We start from the raw sequence: 19,888 nt of genomic DNA on the forward strand, positions 1-19,888 counted from the left end.
TTATCGCGTGTGAACCGACAAGAAGTACAAGAATCACCTGCTCGCTCTCCACAAAAAACACGTAAAAGAAAATGGCATCCTACACATACCTTTTAAGCCAGCCCACACGTGCAACGTCACTTACGCACGTACGCGCTAAGGCCCTTTCCTCCAATTGCACGCAGTGACACCCGGACGTGCAGTTTTTGCACATGTACACTCAACATGCACCCGTGTTGAGGGAAATGCCCTTGCGCGTCACGTCACAGACGCGCTTATGCGCTAAGGGCCTTTCCTTGAATTACATGCAGACGTGCAGTTTTTTCACGTGCCAAATCACTCCGTATCAAGCTGGCCACGCAACAACACACGGAAGACAACGCTCTGCCCAGAAGGCCATTTACCTGCCCCCCAGAGCCCAGAGCACGCTCCCACCTGCCATCAGCTGCTGCCTGCCTGCCTGCTGCCCACATGTCCTGCTGTTTGGTACCTGCACATCAGCCATCTGCAGGGGTGCAGTTGCTGTGACCACCCCTGCTGGAACAGAAGACTCCCGACTGGTATACCATCGCTCCACAGTCCAGCCCCAGGACCCAGTTGCCCACCCACACCTGCCTCTGGGGTGCCATGTCGGACACAACACCATGTGGCACCACTGGCAACCCCCAGCCAGAGAGGCAGAGGGATACCAGCTTCAGTGCCAATGAAGTTGGTACCCTGGTGGAGCAAGTCCTGGGACAGTATGATGCCCTCTTTGGAAGTTCGCGCGCCGACAATGAAGGACGGAAGAGGATCTGGATGGACATCGTGACTGCCATCAACGTGGAGGGGTGGCAGTCCGTGACATTCAACACATCCGGAAGCGCTGGGAGGACTTCAGGTCCAGGACCCTCAACAAGGCCCGGTGCCTCTTGAAGGCAGCGGATGCCAAGGGGTGCCGGGTCCGCCTAACCAACAACCAGATGAGGGTCCTGGAACGTATACGCCCAGCGCTCCACCTCCAGGTCCTTGAGAGGCAGACCCGTCTGGAGTCGAGCGGTAAGTGTACATGCGTACTGATTGGACGCTGTGCATGTTGAGGTGTGGCAGGAGTGTGCAGGTTGTACATATGTCTGTGTAGGGCCATGTATGCATGTATATGTACAGGGAAATGAGCCTGCCGCATGTGAGTCCTCTCATGTGTGAGACACATCGATGGTGTATGTGTTGGTGAGCATGCTGGCCAAATGCAGGCGTGGGTGCACACATTCCTACATTTCTGTGTATGTACAGTGGCATGGTTGTGATGTCACACATGGATGGTGGTTCCACCTGCATGTATCTGCACTATGTACATGTGCATGTTTGTTTATTTGACAAGTGTGCAACTGTGATACACCATGGATGCATGTGACAGTGACATGTAGGAGGCTGATTGCCAGATGTGACATGGATGGCGATCTTATCACTGCAACAGGTGGTGGAGATGTACAGATGCATGTATGTCTGGTGGCGTGTGTGCATGTGTTCTGCACTCCCCGTGTTGCATGTGAGGTGAGGCTCACCTTCGGATGCTCATGCTGTTGTTTGTGTATGGATGGTGCAACCTGGTGCAACATTCCTGTTGATGTGCTCATGTGTGTGAGTTCAAATGACATGTGTGTTGGGGAGTGTGATGCCATGTCTGAAGTTTGACACTGCCACTCATGTACAACTGTCATGTGTTTATCAGACCATTGTACAGTGCCCTGATGCCTGTGTTCTATCTCTCCCTGTCTGCAGCGTCAACTGATGAAGAGGGCGGAGACGGTGCTGTGGAGCAAAGCGGCAGGGATCGCACCACCAGCCGGAGATGCAAGGCCCGGCCCTCCTCCCATGTTGTCATCTCGTCGGGGAGTGAGGAGTCTGGTGCCGCGTGCATGGCCGCAGCTGCTGAGGGTATGTCCAAGAGGCGGAGGTTGGAGGTGGACTCCTCAGCAGCAGAAGGGGCAGCTGAGACCCCACAGTGTCTGATGGAGGAAGATGGCACAGAGTCATCCAGGTTGGTGGGGGGTTTGGTTGAGGAGGAGGCCATGCAAGGGACACATACAGGGTCTGCAGGGGGGGATTCCACTGGTGCTGGTGGTGCAGTCCAGGGGCAGGGACAGGAGGAAGCACAGGCCGCCACGGAGGTGCCTGTGTGTAATCCTGTCCCCGATCCTGTGACTGCATCATCCCGCACCAGCACGGATGCCTACGTCCAGACCCGTTCTCACGGAGGGGATGAGCGCACAACAACTGGCCTTCCTCTCCCTGCGGACGTGGCAATCCGGGACTGGGTTGAGCCTGTCCTGGCTGGAGTGGCGTTGCGTCAACGGGGCATGCGGGATGACCTGCAGTGTTTTCGTGAAGACACTGCACGTTATCTCGGTTGCCTCTTTGACCGCGTCGACCTACTAGGACGGGTCACCAGTGCCGGATTCCTCTGTGTGCTGAACCTTGTACCAACCCCCCTCCTCACCTGAACCCCGTATGTGCCAGTCGTCCTCTGTGCCATCTTCCCGCCCATGTATCACCTGGGTACCCTGTGGAGCTGCCTCTGACCCAGCAGCCAGGCTGGTGGAGGACACATCCCTGCCACAGTCAGCAGTCGGAGGTCCAGCAGGGGTGGCCACACCAACAACTGCACCCTAGCAGGAGGAGGACATGCAGGCATCAAGAGGCAGGGCACAGGCACAGCAGCAGCAGGCTCAAGGTGGGAGCGATGATGGCTCGGGGCCATCAACATCAGAGGGGCAGGCATTGGCCGTAGGGCAGGAGGACCCTGGATTGGGAGTGTCTTCCGTGTGGCAGCGGCTGGGCCAGCACATAGATGCAGAGCAGCGGCGGGCGGAAGAGGCATGGCTCACTATGGTCAGGGCGGAGAACTCCATGCGCAGGGCGCTGAGGCGGGCCGAGTGCCTCGAGACAATTCACAGGGAGTTGGACATGGCGTTATCCCTGCGAAACCTCTGGGCCATGGAACAGGCCCGCCTCCAGGACATAGAACAGGAGTTCGATGATGCCCTGGCCTGGGAAATCAGCAAGGGAGCCTTAGGACTTGCCCGCCACCATTGTATATAGTTAGTTAGTGTTAGGTTTCATTTATGTTTTTCTTTAATTTGGGGCGCTTGGATTATGCCCCACCTTTTTGAGAATAGTTCTTTATTAGGTAGTTTTTTTTGTAGGTTTGATTTCAATGGTTGGGCTCATAGACCCTGGATTTGTTATTTGTATATAGTTGAACAGTGGATTTATCATCATTTTTTTTTTCACCACGGAGCAATGGATTTTACTTATTTCTTTCCCTTTGGATTTGCTTTGTTGGATGGAGACTTTGGACACATTTTCATTAGGATTTATTTGGATTCAGATTTCATATTTTTTTTTCATTTTGGGACATGCTGAATTTTATTTCATGTTTCCATTATTGTGTGTTTTCATTTGATTGCCTTCATTTTGTGTTGAATACATTTTTGTTTCATACTTCAATGTGTGGTATTCTCTCATTGGTTTCATGCATGTCACGATGTGGGTTTTCACATTCACTGGCGCCCATTGTGTGTGTGTGACAGACATGTGTTGATGTACATACATGCCATTTGGGTTGTATCATGTAATGGGCATTTCAATGTGGGGTGGATGTATTACTTGGTTGGTTCTTTGGGCAGGAGTGGCATGCGGTGGGATGTGGGTGGCCATGAGGGCCATGATTGTGGATCATGATGACGTGTTGGGGGGAACATGAGTCGGGCCTGCTGGCAGGTGCCCCTCACTGCCGGGTGGGTGGGGGTGCAGGGGCACATGAGTTGGGGCCTGCTGCCAGGTGCCCCTCACTGCCGGGTGGGTGGGGGTGCAGGGGCACATGAGTCGGGGCCTGCTGGCAGGTGCCCCTGACTGCCGGGTGGGTGTAGGTGTAGGGGGGTATGAGTCGGGGCCTGCTGGCAGGTGCCCCTCACTGCTGGGTGGGGGGGGGTGCAGGGGCGCATGAGTCGGGGCCTGCTGGCAGGTGCCCCTCACTGCCGGGTGGGTGGGGGTGCAGGGGCACATGAGTCGGGGCCTACTGGCAGGTGCCCCTCACTGCCGGGTCGGTGGGAGTGCAGGGGCACATGAGTCGGGGCCTGCTGGCAGGTGCCCCTCACTGCCAGGGGTGTGGGGGTGCAGGGGCACATGAGTCGGGGCCTGCTGGCAGGTGCCCCTCACTGCCGGGGGGGTGGGGTGCAGGGGCACATGAGTCGGGGCCTGCTGGCAGGTGCCCCTCACTGCCGGGTGGGTGGGTGTGCAGGGGGACATGAGTGGGTGCTCACTGGTGCATGGTGACATGTGGGCTGGCTGGGGGGCATGCCCAGGGTGGATGGGCTATCTGCGGGGCATGGCCTAGGAGGATGGGCTGCCTGCGGGGCCTGGGGAGGGGGGAGAGGACACACCTGAGAGGACCCACACTGCCAATTCGCGTGTGAAACTCCCCGCGCACCCCCAGAAATACACGTACACCGCTCGCCCAGCAAAATCGCATGTGCAACTCCATGCGCACCCCCAGAAATACACGTACCCCACTCGCACAAGGCCTATCGCGTGTGAAACTTCCCGCGCACCCCTCAGTATACATGTACCCCCTAACACAAGGCCTATCGCATGCTGAACTTCCCGCGCACCCCCGTTATACACGTACCCCGCTCGCCCAAGGCCTTTTGCGTGTATTACTTCCCACGCACCCCCAAAATACACGTACCCCGCTCGCCCAAGCCCTATCATGTGTGAAAATTCCTGCGCACCCCTCAGAAGGCCTATCACGTGTTGAACTTCCTGCGCACCCCCGTTATACACGTACCCCGCTCGCCCAAGGCCTATCGCGTGTATTACTTGCACGCACCCCCGTTATACACGTACCCCACTCGCCCCAGGCCTATCGCGTGTGAAACTTCCCACGCACCCCCCAAATGCACTGTACCGGCCCTGTGAACTGGTGCAGGGTTAGCGCGGCCCTTTGCGCTGCATTGGGGATTTCAATACCTTATCCTTGCGCAAGGGGCGTTTTTGGGGGCGTAACTGGCGCTGCGGGATGTTCTCTGCACCAGCGCTCAAAATGGCTTCGATATTCCATGAATACGCGGTGCACCAGAATGCTGTTCAGCGCACACGGCTGGTGCACGCTGGCGTACGCTACTTCTCTGCGCTGCTGGCGTGCGCTGCCTCTACGCTGAAATCTATGAATTACCCTGTATATATCTATGAAATTCCAATATCAATGGTGAAGAAGGATCAATACACTTGTTGCCCCAGTTTGTATAACACACACACACACACACACACACACACACACACACACTCTCTCTCTCTCTCTCTCTCTCTCTCCCCCCACCCCCAGCATACATGCAGTTTGTTTACCCTGAAGGCACTTGCACCATAGATTGAACACATGCATGGGAGCCCTAGATAAAGCTGCTTTTATTTGCTAAAAACTAAATTCAATCAGAACACCCTTGCCTTTCTAATTCTCTCTATTTCCCCTTCATTGAAAATAGATACTCTGCCCCCCTACTTGAAGGACATGTCAGAATTTCTAACAGCGTTCTAGAAAGCTCAATTGAAACAGGTTACTTAACATTCCCGCACTTGAATCAGGATCTGCGTGATATTTCTGTCGTGGAAAAATCTACGGAAATGTTTGCATGGGAAATGTACGCACTACAAATGTTCGTACATTTCCCATGTGAACATCCAATCGAAAACCATACATACATACCCCCACAACACACCCCCACCCACGCCCCAAACATACCCACACCCACACCCCAACATACACCCACCACCCTACTTACCTTTCCTTCCTTCGCGCTGTGTCCCTGCAGCGCCCGTTCCCTTTCAGATCCATGATCGGGAACCGGTGCCGCAGGGTCCTTTTTTTTTTTGGGCAGCTGCAGGGATTTCCCCCGCAAACCCTGCTCACTATACTGTATAGTACTATACTGTATAGTATAGTGAGCGGGGTGTTGCAGAGGACACCCCCAAAGCCCACAGCTTTTTTTTAGTTTTTTGTTTTATTTTTGCTTGGGTGAGCTGCAGGGGTGTCCCCCGCAACCCACCGGTAACTATACTCTACAGTATAGTGAGCCGGGTGTTGCGGGGGAAATTGCTGCAGCCCCCCCTTTTTTCCCTTTTTTTTCTTCTGGTTTGGGGCTGGTGGGGTGTCCCACCACTCCCCCTGTAGTGAGCAGGGTGTTGCGGGGCACACCCCCCAGCCCCATACCAACCCCACCAAAACACCTAAACACATACCACGAAAAGTTCAAACTTTTGGTAGTTAGAACTTTTTGTGGTGTGTGTTTTAGGTCTTTTGGTGGGGTCAGTAATTTTTATTCTGACATTTCGTCCGAAACCCTTGAATCACTTACACATTGAATGTGTTTGTTTGCTAAGTTGCGTTCAGTGGTGTTTCTATTTCATTAATGTGAAAAAATTGACCTTTCTCATTTTCAATGGGCAACTCAAAGACGGGAAAATGGGTAATGAATACTCACCCTTTCCCCTTTTTCATGAATGATTTAACATTGGTAACAGGAGTCTGCTGGATGATATGACCAGGGAATACATTTACTTACACGCTTTTTGTAGGTTTGCACAAAGTGACATGTCCTTTTGACTCCCAAAATACTTATTATGCACTAGACATCTTCACACAGAAAAGGCGTGATAGGATATCCTTGTATACACACACCATAGAACCTATTCTATCAAATATATAATTCCAGACGCAGATACACTTCTGAAATATTCTATAGCTTCTCATGATGTACAATCAATTCATATACTCCCACCCCTCACTACTTACAAATGAGAGGCGCTGGACTTTAATTTGTTCCCCTTTCGAATATAAATCCCCTCTGAATTATTTCCCCTTGGTTTTATGCTTACATACAAGTTTCATTTGGCTGTCTCACAGACAAGTGAACTCCCTCTTAAGGACTGATTTAACTCTACCACCCCCCTCACCCCCCGGGAGCAGTCAGCAAGATGATGTGAGCTTCACGCCACAGCCTGTCTGCTATCTCTTCCACTGAAGAAGTTCTGATACTTTTGACTCTGGGCAGGCCTCTTTTACAGTATACTGGTAGTAATGTAACAATGGACCGATAAGGAAAGCAATCTATTCCATCTCCTTTCTGTTGTTATAAATTCTCCTTTCTCTCCCTCTTCCTTTCTTTCAGTAAGTAAGTGAGCGAGTGTGTCCCCAGAATCTATGCGTTCAAACTCTTATAGAGCAGAAACCAAACCCCTAAAGGTGTGTAACATTTCGCTAATCAAATTGACCAATGTATGTGAGTGGACAGTGTTCCAGAAGTGATATCACATCACACTTACCCAACCCCTCCATGGTCATTGGTCATAACTTCCAAACAAAGTTTCCCTCCCATTTGATGTGATGTCAGCTTGGAAATGTCTGCATTAAACATTGTAACATTTTATAACACCATATTTTAAACATGTCATGATCGTGTTACTAATCGGTTCATCAAATTGCTCTCACTCAGACGAATTAAAGGATGCTAGTCTCATCTCAGCACGACATGGGATGTGTGTGCCACACACATTTTCTTTATATAAAAATTATTTCCCCATCTCGCCATAACATGCTCGCCAGTACAGACGCTAGGATATATGAATCACTAAAGTGTGCTATTTCTTTTCCAAACTACCCACATTCAACGCATTTGCACAATGAAGCTAAGTTGAAAAAAATGTTTATGACTATCTAGTAGGGCCTCTCAAGCTGAACATTGTTTTAAAAAGAATGGCTCTCTACAACATTTTGATTAAAAGTAATTAACAGAAATATGAATCCATTGCACTTTCAATGTTGCATCCTTTTCCTATTTATCAATATTATATGTCAACTCCAGGTAATTTGCTCAGCAGCAGAACTTCTGGAGTTCCATCCTGATAGTCCAGGGCGGGGCCATTTCTGGCCTCTATGAATGCTCGGTCACCATGGCAAAAAATAGTCTTTGTAGTTAAGCTGGCAAGTTTCTTATTGCCTTCAGTCATGCCTCCTTGGGTGATTGCCAGACCTGGTTGCCCCTTTGAGGCAGACCTCCAGTGCAGAAAGATGTCAAATTCCTTTCTTTAGGCAAGGACTGGCTGGTTGTGTGCCCTCAGCGATCGTGGGCGAAGCTCCTTTCCTCCCAGCTTCTCTCAGTATGGTTGTGCAACAGCAAATAAGCTACCTTCCATTGTGGCTTTTCCTGTTTCGGATCCAGCGCCATCCACGCTCCTTCTCCCTACATTCATCCCCCTGCCCACCTCCCTGACGACCTCTGCCCTGATTGGCCCAGAACACATGGAAGCAGCAGAAAGCGGCATTATCCCTACAAAGCTGCTCTGAAGCGCTCTCTGTGCCCTCAGTGCGTGTAGGAGAAATTCCTCTCCTCCCAGCTTCGCTGGGTACGTTTGTGCAACAGCAAAGAAGGCCCATTCCTTTTCAGCTTTCCCCATTTTGGCTCCAGTGCAATCCGCACTCCCTCTCACTCCATTCATCCCCTGCCCACCTCCCTGCCCATTCCCTCCCTGTTTGGCCCAGAACAGAAGGAAGCACTTTTAGCAGTGAGTCCCAGGGCAGCCTTGCCTGGGCAGCCTGCAAATGGCCACAGCAAAGGGCACCTCCTTTGGCACCTCCACCGCTTGTTTGCCTGTTCGCCCTGGTTGCCCTGCAAAGCCATCACCTGTCTACTGCAACCATAAGGTAAGGTGGGACGAGTTGGGAGCACAGCCAGTGGTGTGCTTCTGTCATCTTGCCACTTTTTTAATACTGCACCTAGAATATTGTAAATGTTTAAATGCATCTGCCCTTTGAATTTTGAATCTAGCTGCACTCTGAAGTTTGCCACTGTTTTAAATCCTACTGCCCTTTTATTCTTGCCACTGTGTTGAATCTCGCTGTTCTTGGAGGTTTGCCACTGTTTTGAAATCCATCTGCCTTTTGAATTTTGCATCTAGCTGCGTTTTGAAGTTTTGCCACTGTTTTAATCTTTAATGTTGCCATTGTTGAATCTAGCTGTGCTCTGAAGTTTGCCACTGTTTTAAATCCTACTGCACTTTTAATCTTGCCTCTGTGTGGAATGTAGCTGTTCTCTGAGGTTTGCCACTGTTTTAAATGTAACTGCCCTTTGAATTTTGCATCTAGCTGCACTATGAAGGTTTGCCACTGTTTAAATCATACTGCCCTTTGAATTTTGCCACTGTTGAATCTAGCTGTGCTCTGAAGTTTGCCACTGTTTTAATTCTAGCTGCCCTTTGCATTTTGCATCTAACTGCGCTCTGAAGTCTGCCACTGTTTTAAATCATGCCCTTTGAGGTTTGTTACTGTGCTGAATCTAGCTATGCTCTGCAGTTTTCCCTATTTAAATCCTACTACCCTTTGAATCTTGCCACTGTGTTGAATGTAGCTGCACTCTGAAGTTTACCAATGTTTTAAATCTAGCTGCCCTTTGAATTTTGAATCTAACTGTACCATCATGTTTTGCCACTGTTTTCAATCCCGCTGCCCTTTGAATTTTCCCACTGTTGATTCTAGCTGTGCTCTGAGGTTTGCCACTGTTTTAAATCCTACTGCCTTTTTAATCTTGCCACTGTTTTGAATCTAGCTGTTCTATTAGGTTTGCCACTGTTTTGAAATCCAGCTGCCTTTTGAATTTTGCATCTATCTGTGCTCTGAGGTTTTGACACAGTTTTAAATCATACTGCCCTTTGAATTTTGCCACTGTTGAATCTAGCTGTGTTCTGAAGTTTGCCTCTGTTTTAAAACTAGCTACTCTTTGAATTTTGTATCTAGCTGCGCTCGGAAGTTTGCCACTGTTTTAAATCCTACTGCCCTTTGAATTGTGCTACTGTGTTGAATCTTGCTATGCTCTGCAATTTTCTCCTTTTTAAATCCTACTATCCTTTGAATCTTGCCGCTGTGTTGAATGTAGCTGCACTCAGAAGTGTGCCACTGTTTTAAATCTAGCTGCCCTTTGAATTTTGAATCTAGCTGTACCCTGAGTTTTTGCCACTGTTTTAAATCCCACTGCCCTTTGAATATTGCCACTTTTGAATATAGATGTGCTCTGAAATTTGCAACTATTTTAAATCCAGTTACTCTTTGAATTGTGAATATAGCTGCACTCTGACGTCTGCCTACTGTTTTAAATCCTACTGCTCTTTGGATTTTCCCACTGTGTTTATTCTAGTGGCACTCTGAAGTTTGCCACTGTGTTGTATCTAGCTGCCCTGTAAAGTTTTCCACTGTTTTGAATCCTGCTGCCTTTGAATTTATTTTGCCACTATTTTAAATCCTGCTGCCTTTCAAACTTTGTCACTGTGTTGAATCTATCTGCCCTGTGAAGTTTACCACTGCTTTAAATCCTGCTGCGCTCAACCCACTAACCGCCCTCTACTCCTGCCCCTCTCCAGCATACCTCCCACCTACCACGCACATGTCCAAAAGGACCAGTCATACTACACACAAAACACAAAAGCCACACATCTGCGCCCTGATGCCTGCAGGCTCCGGCGCATTATAAATGTATAAATAAATCCGCCACAAGAACAAACAATCCAGCCACTGGATGTTACCACTCCGGATACAAGCCCAGTGCACACTATCAAAGCACACTCAGAAAGCCGACACACACAGATGCCAGTTTCTCCCGGGTCTGGCATCAACAGAAAAGCACAACCTCTATCCTATCCCTCTTCCCTCACTAACCTAGCCCACCCACTTTCTTACAGAGCCACGTGAATGCCTTTAGACCATGCAAATGGCAGTGCTGCGCGGTATATCAACATAACATAACATATCAGATTAGATGAGAGAGGACCACTACTGACCACTGTACAGAGTACATTCAATGTATATGTATATTTAAGGATTTAAGCCCAATTGCAAAGACAGATGTAAGTTGCAAATGGGTGGAAAATTAGAAAGCATGTGCCATGAAACTTTTACCAGAATGCATTATTCATACATTTTAGCAATTAGTCTCACAAACCTATGCAAGCAGCAAGTGTTTAGAAATAGAGACGCTAATGCGTTCCCACTGAATTATACACATTTTAAAACTAGTAAAGTGCATAGTGCATTTCCATGAAGATTTATACCTTAGTATCCTCTATGTTTCAAACGCTGCTGCATATACGGTGTGTAGCAGATGGAATGCATAGTGCATTCATGTAGAATATTTGCACAATCAATTCAAGAGTGCTAGCAGTGTCACTGGCTCAGGGTAATACGAACCAATCTTACTTCCAGGATTCTCCTTGGTGTAGGTTTCTTCACAGGTACTGCACGTGTCTCACACTCTGGTTCCCAACATATAGTTAACATGGGGGAGGAGCTTTAGGTGGGGGTACTTGGCTCCACCTCTACATATTGTTTAGACTTGTTGTTCATAGTGATTGTAATTAATGTTGCATTGTATGTGAATGTATACATATACATTTTTGATTGTCTATATGATATTCAGAATATATATGTTTCATATATATATATATATATATATATATATATATATATATATATATATTCACATTAACCTGGTCATGACTTCCACTACATTTCAAGGGTTTTGTTAAATTAACTCTGTGCAACTTAATTGCACCTTAACTAAGGACTTTTAAGTGAATTTCAAGGGTTTTGTTATACGATAGTTTTTTAACGGGCCGCTCCAAATTTCCTCCACGCAAAAGCAGGTGGATTACAATAGGTCCATTTGTGAAACTCATCATTTTGTAGCGTTATCAAACATGTTGCATTTGGAAGTACTGCATGTTTTACCATAACTAGCAAACGCTAAATGATGCCTTTGGTAATTTAAATCTTTGGGATAAACTTTCCATGCTACCCCTTTACAACATTATAGATACTCTGGGTCTCCATCAACTTGTTTCTGGTCCAGCAGATTCGTCAGCACACACTCTAGATGCCAATTTTGCTAACTCAGAGTTAGTTTCTGAGCTCCCACCACTCTCCATCCACTGACACTCCCTTGGATTGACCCTTTCGATATGTTATGATGAGGAATTTATAACGCCCCTGTACACAAGTGTTTCTAGGTGCGACAAGACAAGGTACACTGACGACAAGGAGAAGCACAAGATCCGGAACGGAGGAAAAGAACCTGAGCGAGCACAGAGCCCAAAAGCGTTCCCCTGGGGATACAGAGGTACTAGTAAAACGGGAGTACCAGGGGTAAGGGGGGCCTGGGGCATCGTTATGGAGAAGAAGAAGGAGGCGGGCACTTGAAGGTCTTTTTGTGTGAAACCGAGAAGTTGTTTAACCTAGGGAAAAGCCATTCCGTACAGTTTCACTATCTTGACCAAGAAATTCATCAAACTGAAAGGGTCATTTTATATCATACCTTATGTATTGTGTGCTACCATACCTTGTGAGATAACAGCAATATCGAGGAACAGACATGCCTATCATGCACATTTCATATACAGAAAACCAGTTCAAAAGAGAAGAAGCACCCTTGTCAAGGATAATTTAACAAAAAACATCAGAACCAGCTTGGAAAAAAAAGATCAACAACAGGCAAGTACCCAGATTCCTGAAGAATCCATTACTACTCGAATCACCACAGATCACACAATTAATCAGCAAACACCAGCCTCCTTGCAAATTCCTGGGGAGCAAATAAGAGAATCCAAACCCTAAGAAAAAACCTTCTCAGCCTATTTGAAGACAAATCCAATGCACACCAGAAAGCCAAACACCCTAACCTAAGACAACATACTTTTAGAAATAACCCTGTGAACCAAAATGCAGCTTGAGAACTATTTGCCTCAGTTTGATAAAGCTATGTATACAACAACACTGCCCTGAGAGACAAAGACAATTTTCTGTAGCAAAAGGCTTGTATTTGAGCTCTCTTGCATACCCACAATGCTTTGCTCATGTTGCTCTGAACTGAAAGTTGACTTCCACTGATGGCTTCTAGGAGGTGCTGTGACTTATGTGGCTTGGGTCAAATGATTCATTCTCCTTTTACATTTCAGGTCGAATGTTTTTTTCAAGCCTTTTTAAGTCTGCTCTAACGTTGATGGTGCTTATATATATATGCTATAAAAAGAATTGCCTTCTGGAATTTAATTGCCGGTGAATTGTATTGATTTGATTAACACCCATAGAAATATTAAAGGGTGAGTTGGTCCAGCTAATATTCTGACTTGTAACCACACAGATTTAAACATTATGTGCTAAACCCAATGAGCTATTCTACCAGCTCAGTTATTGACACGTGTAATTTCCGTATCGTATTGGATGTTGCAATAAAAACAAGTTGGCTATGTGAACAAAAAGTAATAAAAAATGGTCGGTGCCACACAATGCCTTAAAGACATGTGTCTGTGCCATCATAAGAACATCCCATTGAAAAGGGGTTCATCAAGGAGACTGTGTTGTTACAGCTGGTGGTTTCTGGAGTATGCAGGGAGGAATGCATTGTATCAACACAGGACTGGACTGACCTCAGCTGTTCCCCTTAGGAAGTACAGAAGATCTGCTGCTTTCAATATGAGCAGAGCACGGCCCCAACACACAGTGCTGCATCACAAAGCAAATTTATAATGAAAAACAGAGGTTGCAACCTTTGTTGTGGCACTTCATTATCCGGGGTCTGAAGATGGAATACGTAAGGCAAGATAATGGGGCTCATCACGATTTGGGTGAAGTGGTAAAATGCAGTGGTAACGCTATTACCGCCACATTTGCCGCTGTGCCCAATCCCGTGTTCCAGGGGCATTCACCTCCAGCTCAGAGCTGGAGGTGAATGCGTCGGCTTCACTGCCATTTTTGGCGCTATTACCACCGGCGCTATTACTGGTGGCGGAAACAGCACCCCCCAACCACTTTGGACCCAATGTGCATGGGGACTTACTGCCCCCCTGCAACTCGGGATCCGACGCAAATTGTGCCGGACCGAGGTGCAGTAACGCTAATTGCGTTTGGCGGTATCCCAGCGCAATTAGCGCCGGGATACTGCGCAACTTGCCTTTTAAGCACCTTTAGAGCCTCTGTTAACGAAGCGCTACAACAAAGTTTGCAAGAATCCCATATCCTCTGCAGGATTTAATGCCATATTGTAACACATTTTTACATGTGAAATTAGGCACCATGGAACACCCTTCATCTTCACCTACGCACTGCGTCCTCAATCACGACTTTCAGAAAGAGCCGCAAAACATGCATGTTTCACCACACATAGCCATACCCTCCTCCACTGCTATCACCTGTCTATCCTAATACTGAAAACGTCAAACTTTGAACCATCTAAGGCGCTCCGAGACCCACTGGGTAGGGCCAGCGCTAAACAAAAATTCAAACTAAATAAAATAAAATGAAATAACGAGAACAATTTACTAATGGGCTCTCCTGAGTCTCTACGCTGCACTCTGAAGGAGGTTCTTTCGTTAGGCTGACTGAGCGTCTTCGGCCCACCCTCGCTTTCATTAGTAAACCATTACTGCAATCTGTGTGAATGACCTGGTAACCTGCCTCACGGGAGGGGCGGAGGGGGGGTTATGGAGATATTGCTATATTTAATGTTTGTCCCACGCCAGAGACATGCTGCTTGAGCAGAATGAATTTCCCTCCCCCGTTGTCGGGCACAGGTCACGCGGGCACAAGCTTTTCTAATCAGCGACATCCAGGACCTGTTCAGCAAGCGTAGGACAGATCTCTTCTTAATCACAGGGACTTGGCTAATAAATGACCACTCTGCAATACACTCTGCAATACACACGGCCATTCCCTTGACTTTCAAAATGAAACTGATCAAGCGCATTGGCAAGGACACTGGTGGGATCTCACTTTAATACAAATGCTCAATTGATGCAAAGGTTTTACCCTGGGGTGCCTTCCCAGACTGTAAATGCTTACCGCTCTCCTAAAATACACAGCCCCTTCATACAATCCCACATTCTCAGACAACATCATGGAACAATAGCTAACCTGACACATGGCCACCAGCACCCTACCTCACCAGGAGATTTCAGGTTCTGGCTGGAGGGAAAGGAGAACATGGCTACCAAATCGAGGTCAACAAATGTGCATTTATTTCCCCCGAAGTAAATAGTAAGAAGACTCACATACTCGGCTGAATACACCCTGGATGGATTCTTCTTCAGCGGAAATGTTACCACTGTGGCACCCTGATTGCCCATACCGTGGGGTGAACATCTTCCTATTCCATTCTCAATAATCCTCCCCTGTTCCATCACTACCAAAAAGTATCAAGGACCGTTCGAAATTGATCAGACCATGGAAGGACATAAAAGTGCCTTACAGAACTGGAAACACCCAACCCCCTCCCATAACCCCCGACCACCTAAACCAGGCAGCAACACCAGATGAACAGCTCTTAGGGCCTAAGAACTCACAAATTATTGATGTCCCCAATGCAGCCCCTCAAATGCTTGTAGCAAAATCAAGTCACTAAACGTATTCTCTAGCTAACTCAAAAACCTCAAGAAAGAGAACAGAAGTCTAAAGTAATGTGTAAGAATACTATTCGTTAACAGACAAAGAGCTTCATTAAAAGTTGGGTGGTGTGGGTCAAATGCGGCGGTATTACTGTATACTGCCGCATTACTGCACCGCCCAACTATGAGTTTGGTGGAAAGTTGGAGGATTCACCTACAGCTATGAGCTAGAGGTAAATCCGCTAGCTTTCTGCCACATTTCGGTGGTAATTCCGCCAAAATCCCTGATGAAGTCCTATAGACTCCAGTGAAATGGGAACTAACACCACCACTGCCACTTGTATTCTGGCGTTAATACTGCCAGGCCAAGTGGCGGTAACAGTAATTCCATTTGGTGGTATCTTGTTGGATACCACCAAACTTTGAATAAGGCCCAAAGTATCAAACTACCAAATGCTTCAGATCTACAGAACAAAAATTAAAAAGGCAAAAAAGTCCATTACACACACTGCATGGAACCCACACAACACACCTAGAAAGAAATGTTCAAAATTACCTAAGAATTAAAAAACAGTTAAACTGACAACACCACAATAATCCATCCCAACAATTCTTCTGCGACAAAGTTCAACAAAAAAAGTGTACCAGGGCTCAAACTAGCAATGGAACAAGCCCCAGCAAAACCACAGTCCTTTCACTGGGAGCCTTCTTCCTCTCGCTAATGCAAGAATGAATGAGCACAGTCAGCATCTGCAGCCCACCAGGAACCCTTTAAGACTCCTTCCTGACAAACACCTACATGGCCATAACCTAACAAACCATGTTTCGCCTCGTCAATGAAACAAGGTGTCATCCAACAAACCAATGAAGCCCCCTACATTAAGCCTCCACTTAAGAAAAACACAACTAGCCTGACGCACTATGGCCCCATCTTCTTCACAACCTTCACTGCAAAAACTCTTGAGAAAGTCACCTACCAACAACTCCAAAACAATATGGAAACCAACATCATAAACTAAACTAAATCTGACCTAGGACGGGATCGGAATACATCCTCTCATCCACATCAAACACAACACGAAACAATGTTGATACACGCATACTTAGTGCCTTTATCCTTCTTTATAGTTCTCTGGTTTTCGACACTATCAGCTACAAAACTTTCTAAAAAAATGTAAGGATATCAGGTTAAAGGGACACACGCTATACACCGTATTACATCTATCCTCTCGGACGGGACAAAGTCTGACTACATGGCCCCTTCAGTTCACACCTGTGCCACATTACCTATGCTTTACCCCAAGGAACCAGCCTACAGCCACTACTTTTCAGCATTCATATTTTACCCTTCTTTGAAATCTTCAGCGACTCAGACCTCACAGGCTACAACTACATATATGATACATAGGTTATGTACAAAAGCGACCACACTTCAACCCCAAATCACCCAGACCATGGCACCTGCTGCCTCCCACATGTTGACTCATGGATGACAACAGATCGACTAAAAGTAAAACCAATTAAAATGGAACTTATGATATGCTGTGCCAAATTGACCAAACTCACATTGAATTATTTAGCTTAAAGAAATGGGAACTATTCCTAGCTCACTGTGACAATGGAAAACCTGGATTCCTCATGGACAGCTTTGCCGCACTGGAACCCCGACTTAAAGCCGTAGTAAGAAGATGCTTCTGTGACTCTGAACCATTTGGCACATTATGACATGAGTAGAGCTATGACCTACCGATGGCCAATACCACACCCCGGTAGGAATCCAACAACTTCCCTAGCCAATGAGCTTCATAGCCCTTTATTTCTTCTCCCATCGGTGCCTGACGGTGGCCATTACAAGACCAGGCCTGACAGCCACTAATTGTCCCCCAGCAGCACCTGACTAATTCAGAAGTCAAGTGATGCTCCACTCCTCACGAATTCTGGAACAACACACACAAATGAGAAAGAGCACAAGAGGTAAAAACCTGATTGGGATCTTAACCTCAACAACCTCGCTGTCCCTCACTCCTCATGCTGTCTCACGCATCTGCTCCTTCACCCTGATAGCCCCATAACAATGTAATACTCCTCCACATGACATCAAGTCAATTTAATAGGTGCAAGCATTTAAGAGCAACCTGAACATCCACATGCTATCCAGAGCAAGTTTGCTCTCTGCTTCCCCACCCTGCCACCCCTCTTTACCACCTTTCTCGTCTAAACCTGATGTAAAGAGGTGCCAATGAAACTATGTAATCATACAATTGCTCGCCTAATGCTACATGTACATCTGCTATATTTATGTATTTTATCATTTGCCCCATCTCCATTCCCCCAAACCCTTCCTGCCCCATCAACCGGCCTAATATTATACACCTACTCACTGTGACTCTATAAAGGCAAGCACACATGGCACTGCATCTGCTGCCTGTTTATGCTCTGTATGGCAATTCTGGTTCGAGTACCAACTATATCAACTAAATAAAACAAAGACATAGCCAACCATCCTATCCTGCATTTTCTGCATGGCTGTGCTATGCCAAGGCATGGTAGGTGCTTGGGGTTGAAGGTCTCTACATTTTGAAGCGGTGGGTGATTAGATCTGTGATATCCAATTGCATTGGACATTTCACCACATTTTATTTTGTGTCATTTTTACGGTGGGTAAGCCTCCCATATCTCTCTGCTACTGAACCCACACCCCCCAAAATCCCATTTTCACTCTGCCCTGCACCTTCGCACAAATGGCAGAAATAAATGCAGTGAAATGTCCCAATCACCAAATGCAGTGGGGTGGGAGATCCTGGGTGGTTGAGGGTTTTGAGGGGCCAGCAGTGAGGTGGCATTCTAGGGATTCCTGGGCTTCAGTTGGAAGAAGCCTTCAATGCATGGCGCTGTAGCCAGCCTGGCACTGACAAAATGTAGCCCACAAAGTACCATGGCACTCTTCGCCCCAAATACTCTTGCGTCTCAATAACGCCAACCCTTTCTACCTGGGACCACAAAGAATATTTGCTAAACTGCTAGAACGAGTGGGAAATGCTGCAGCTAGAGTCCTCCTAAAACTGCCGAGATGGGTACACATCACCCCTCACGACACACATCACAACACTCCACTGACTCCCTGGTAAATGTGGGATCCAATTCAAAACCCTCTGTATTGCACACCAAATGACTTCAATAGAAGGGGACTGAGATCGAGCAAGAAGGAAGGAATGCACTGCACACGTTAGTGTGCTTTGCTCCAGCAATGCTGCCTTAGTGGCAGTCTCACTTGTCAAATGGAAATACCAAAAAAAGATTATTTTTCTTATTCCTTTTAACAAAGCTATGGAATTCAATGCCCGGGTGACTCCACACAGAGGAAGATCAGCTATTCCGCAGATAATGTATCTGGCTGTGCACAAGAACACAACAGACAAATCAGCACGGCACCTTCCGAAGCCCAGACCAATAGGATCCTATACTAGTCACCTTGCCCACCGGACACAGACAGATAAGTTAATATGATCATACATTTCCCAAGGATCAGACCATTCAGAATTTGACACCATAAATAGCCATCACAAACGTGACTCCAATGACTGACCAGAGCAGCAATCTCACAAACAAGAACACATGGCAAAGCGGGCCCTCCTGGTCAGCCTCACAAACATGTGCACATACGGGTGTGCACAACATTCAAATCAGAAACAGCCTAGAGAATGGACTCAGATGGGTCAGTGTCTAGACATTTCTCCCATCAGACATAGGACATCTACATCACCAATGTGATCACCGTAAAACAGAGTTTAGAACAGCATGAACACCTCATCCTGATGGATAACAACCCAACAAGACCTCTGTGTGTATCCTGACAGCAGACTGGATCTCAGTGTAGGCTTGAACTCTAATAATTGGTCGCTCAAACTACCTCTTGCTTATGCAAATAATCAATTCACTTTTCAGCTTCCTAGCACCGTCACACTCCCTAAACAGGCCCCATAGACACAGGATTTGTAGGCCTGCGAGTACCACCTCCATCATAATAACCCCTGCAGAGTCACTCAGAACTCATTGCTTGGCCTGCAGCATCTTTACCCCTGTAACATACACGCTGCCCTCTTCCCAGACTAGCAGCTCTCACAGTGGGCCTCATTCCGAGATTGGAGGTAGCCATGGCGCTATTTGCGCCATGGCTGCCTCCAATACTGGGTCTGGCACCGGTCTTGTTCAATGGGGACTTACTGTGCACTCCGACCCTGGAGGGACCGGTAAGTCCCCATTGAAGAAACCATTCCCCATTCCCATTGAGGCCCAATAGGGCTCAATGGGAATGGGGAAGTAGCTAATAACGGTACCGCAATTTGCGGTACCGTTATTATCGCCCTGGTCCCTTAGCGGGACCCGTAAAGGACGTGTGGTCAGATCACACGTTCTTTGAGGCTCCCGCTAAGGGACCTCGGAATTGTGCGGT

At 47.3% G+C, this 19,888-nt stretch overlaps 1 protein-coding gene across 2 annotated transcripts in view; it reads right to left on the reverse strand.

Moving 5' to 3' along the window:
• Nucleotides 1-19,888, reverse strand: part of PDPN (podoplanin) — a 299,528-nt gene that overhangs the window by 109,785 nt on the left and 169,855 nt on the right. The gene's annotated exons all lie outside the window — the stretch shown is intronic.

The sequence above is a fragment of the Ambystoma mexicanum genome, chromosome 8 (assembly GCF_040938575.1).
Source record: "Ambystoma mexicanum isolate Mex_15411 chromosome 8, UKY_AmexF1_1, whole genome shotgun sequence".
Taxonomy (NCBI): Eukaryota; Metazoa; Chordata; class Amphibia; order Caudata; family Ambystomatidae; genus Ambystoma; species Ambystoma mexicanum.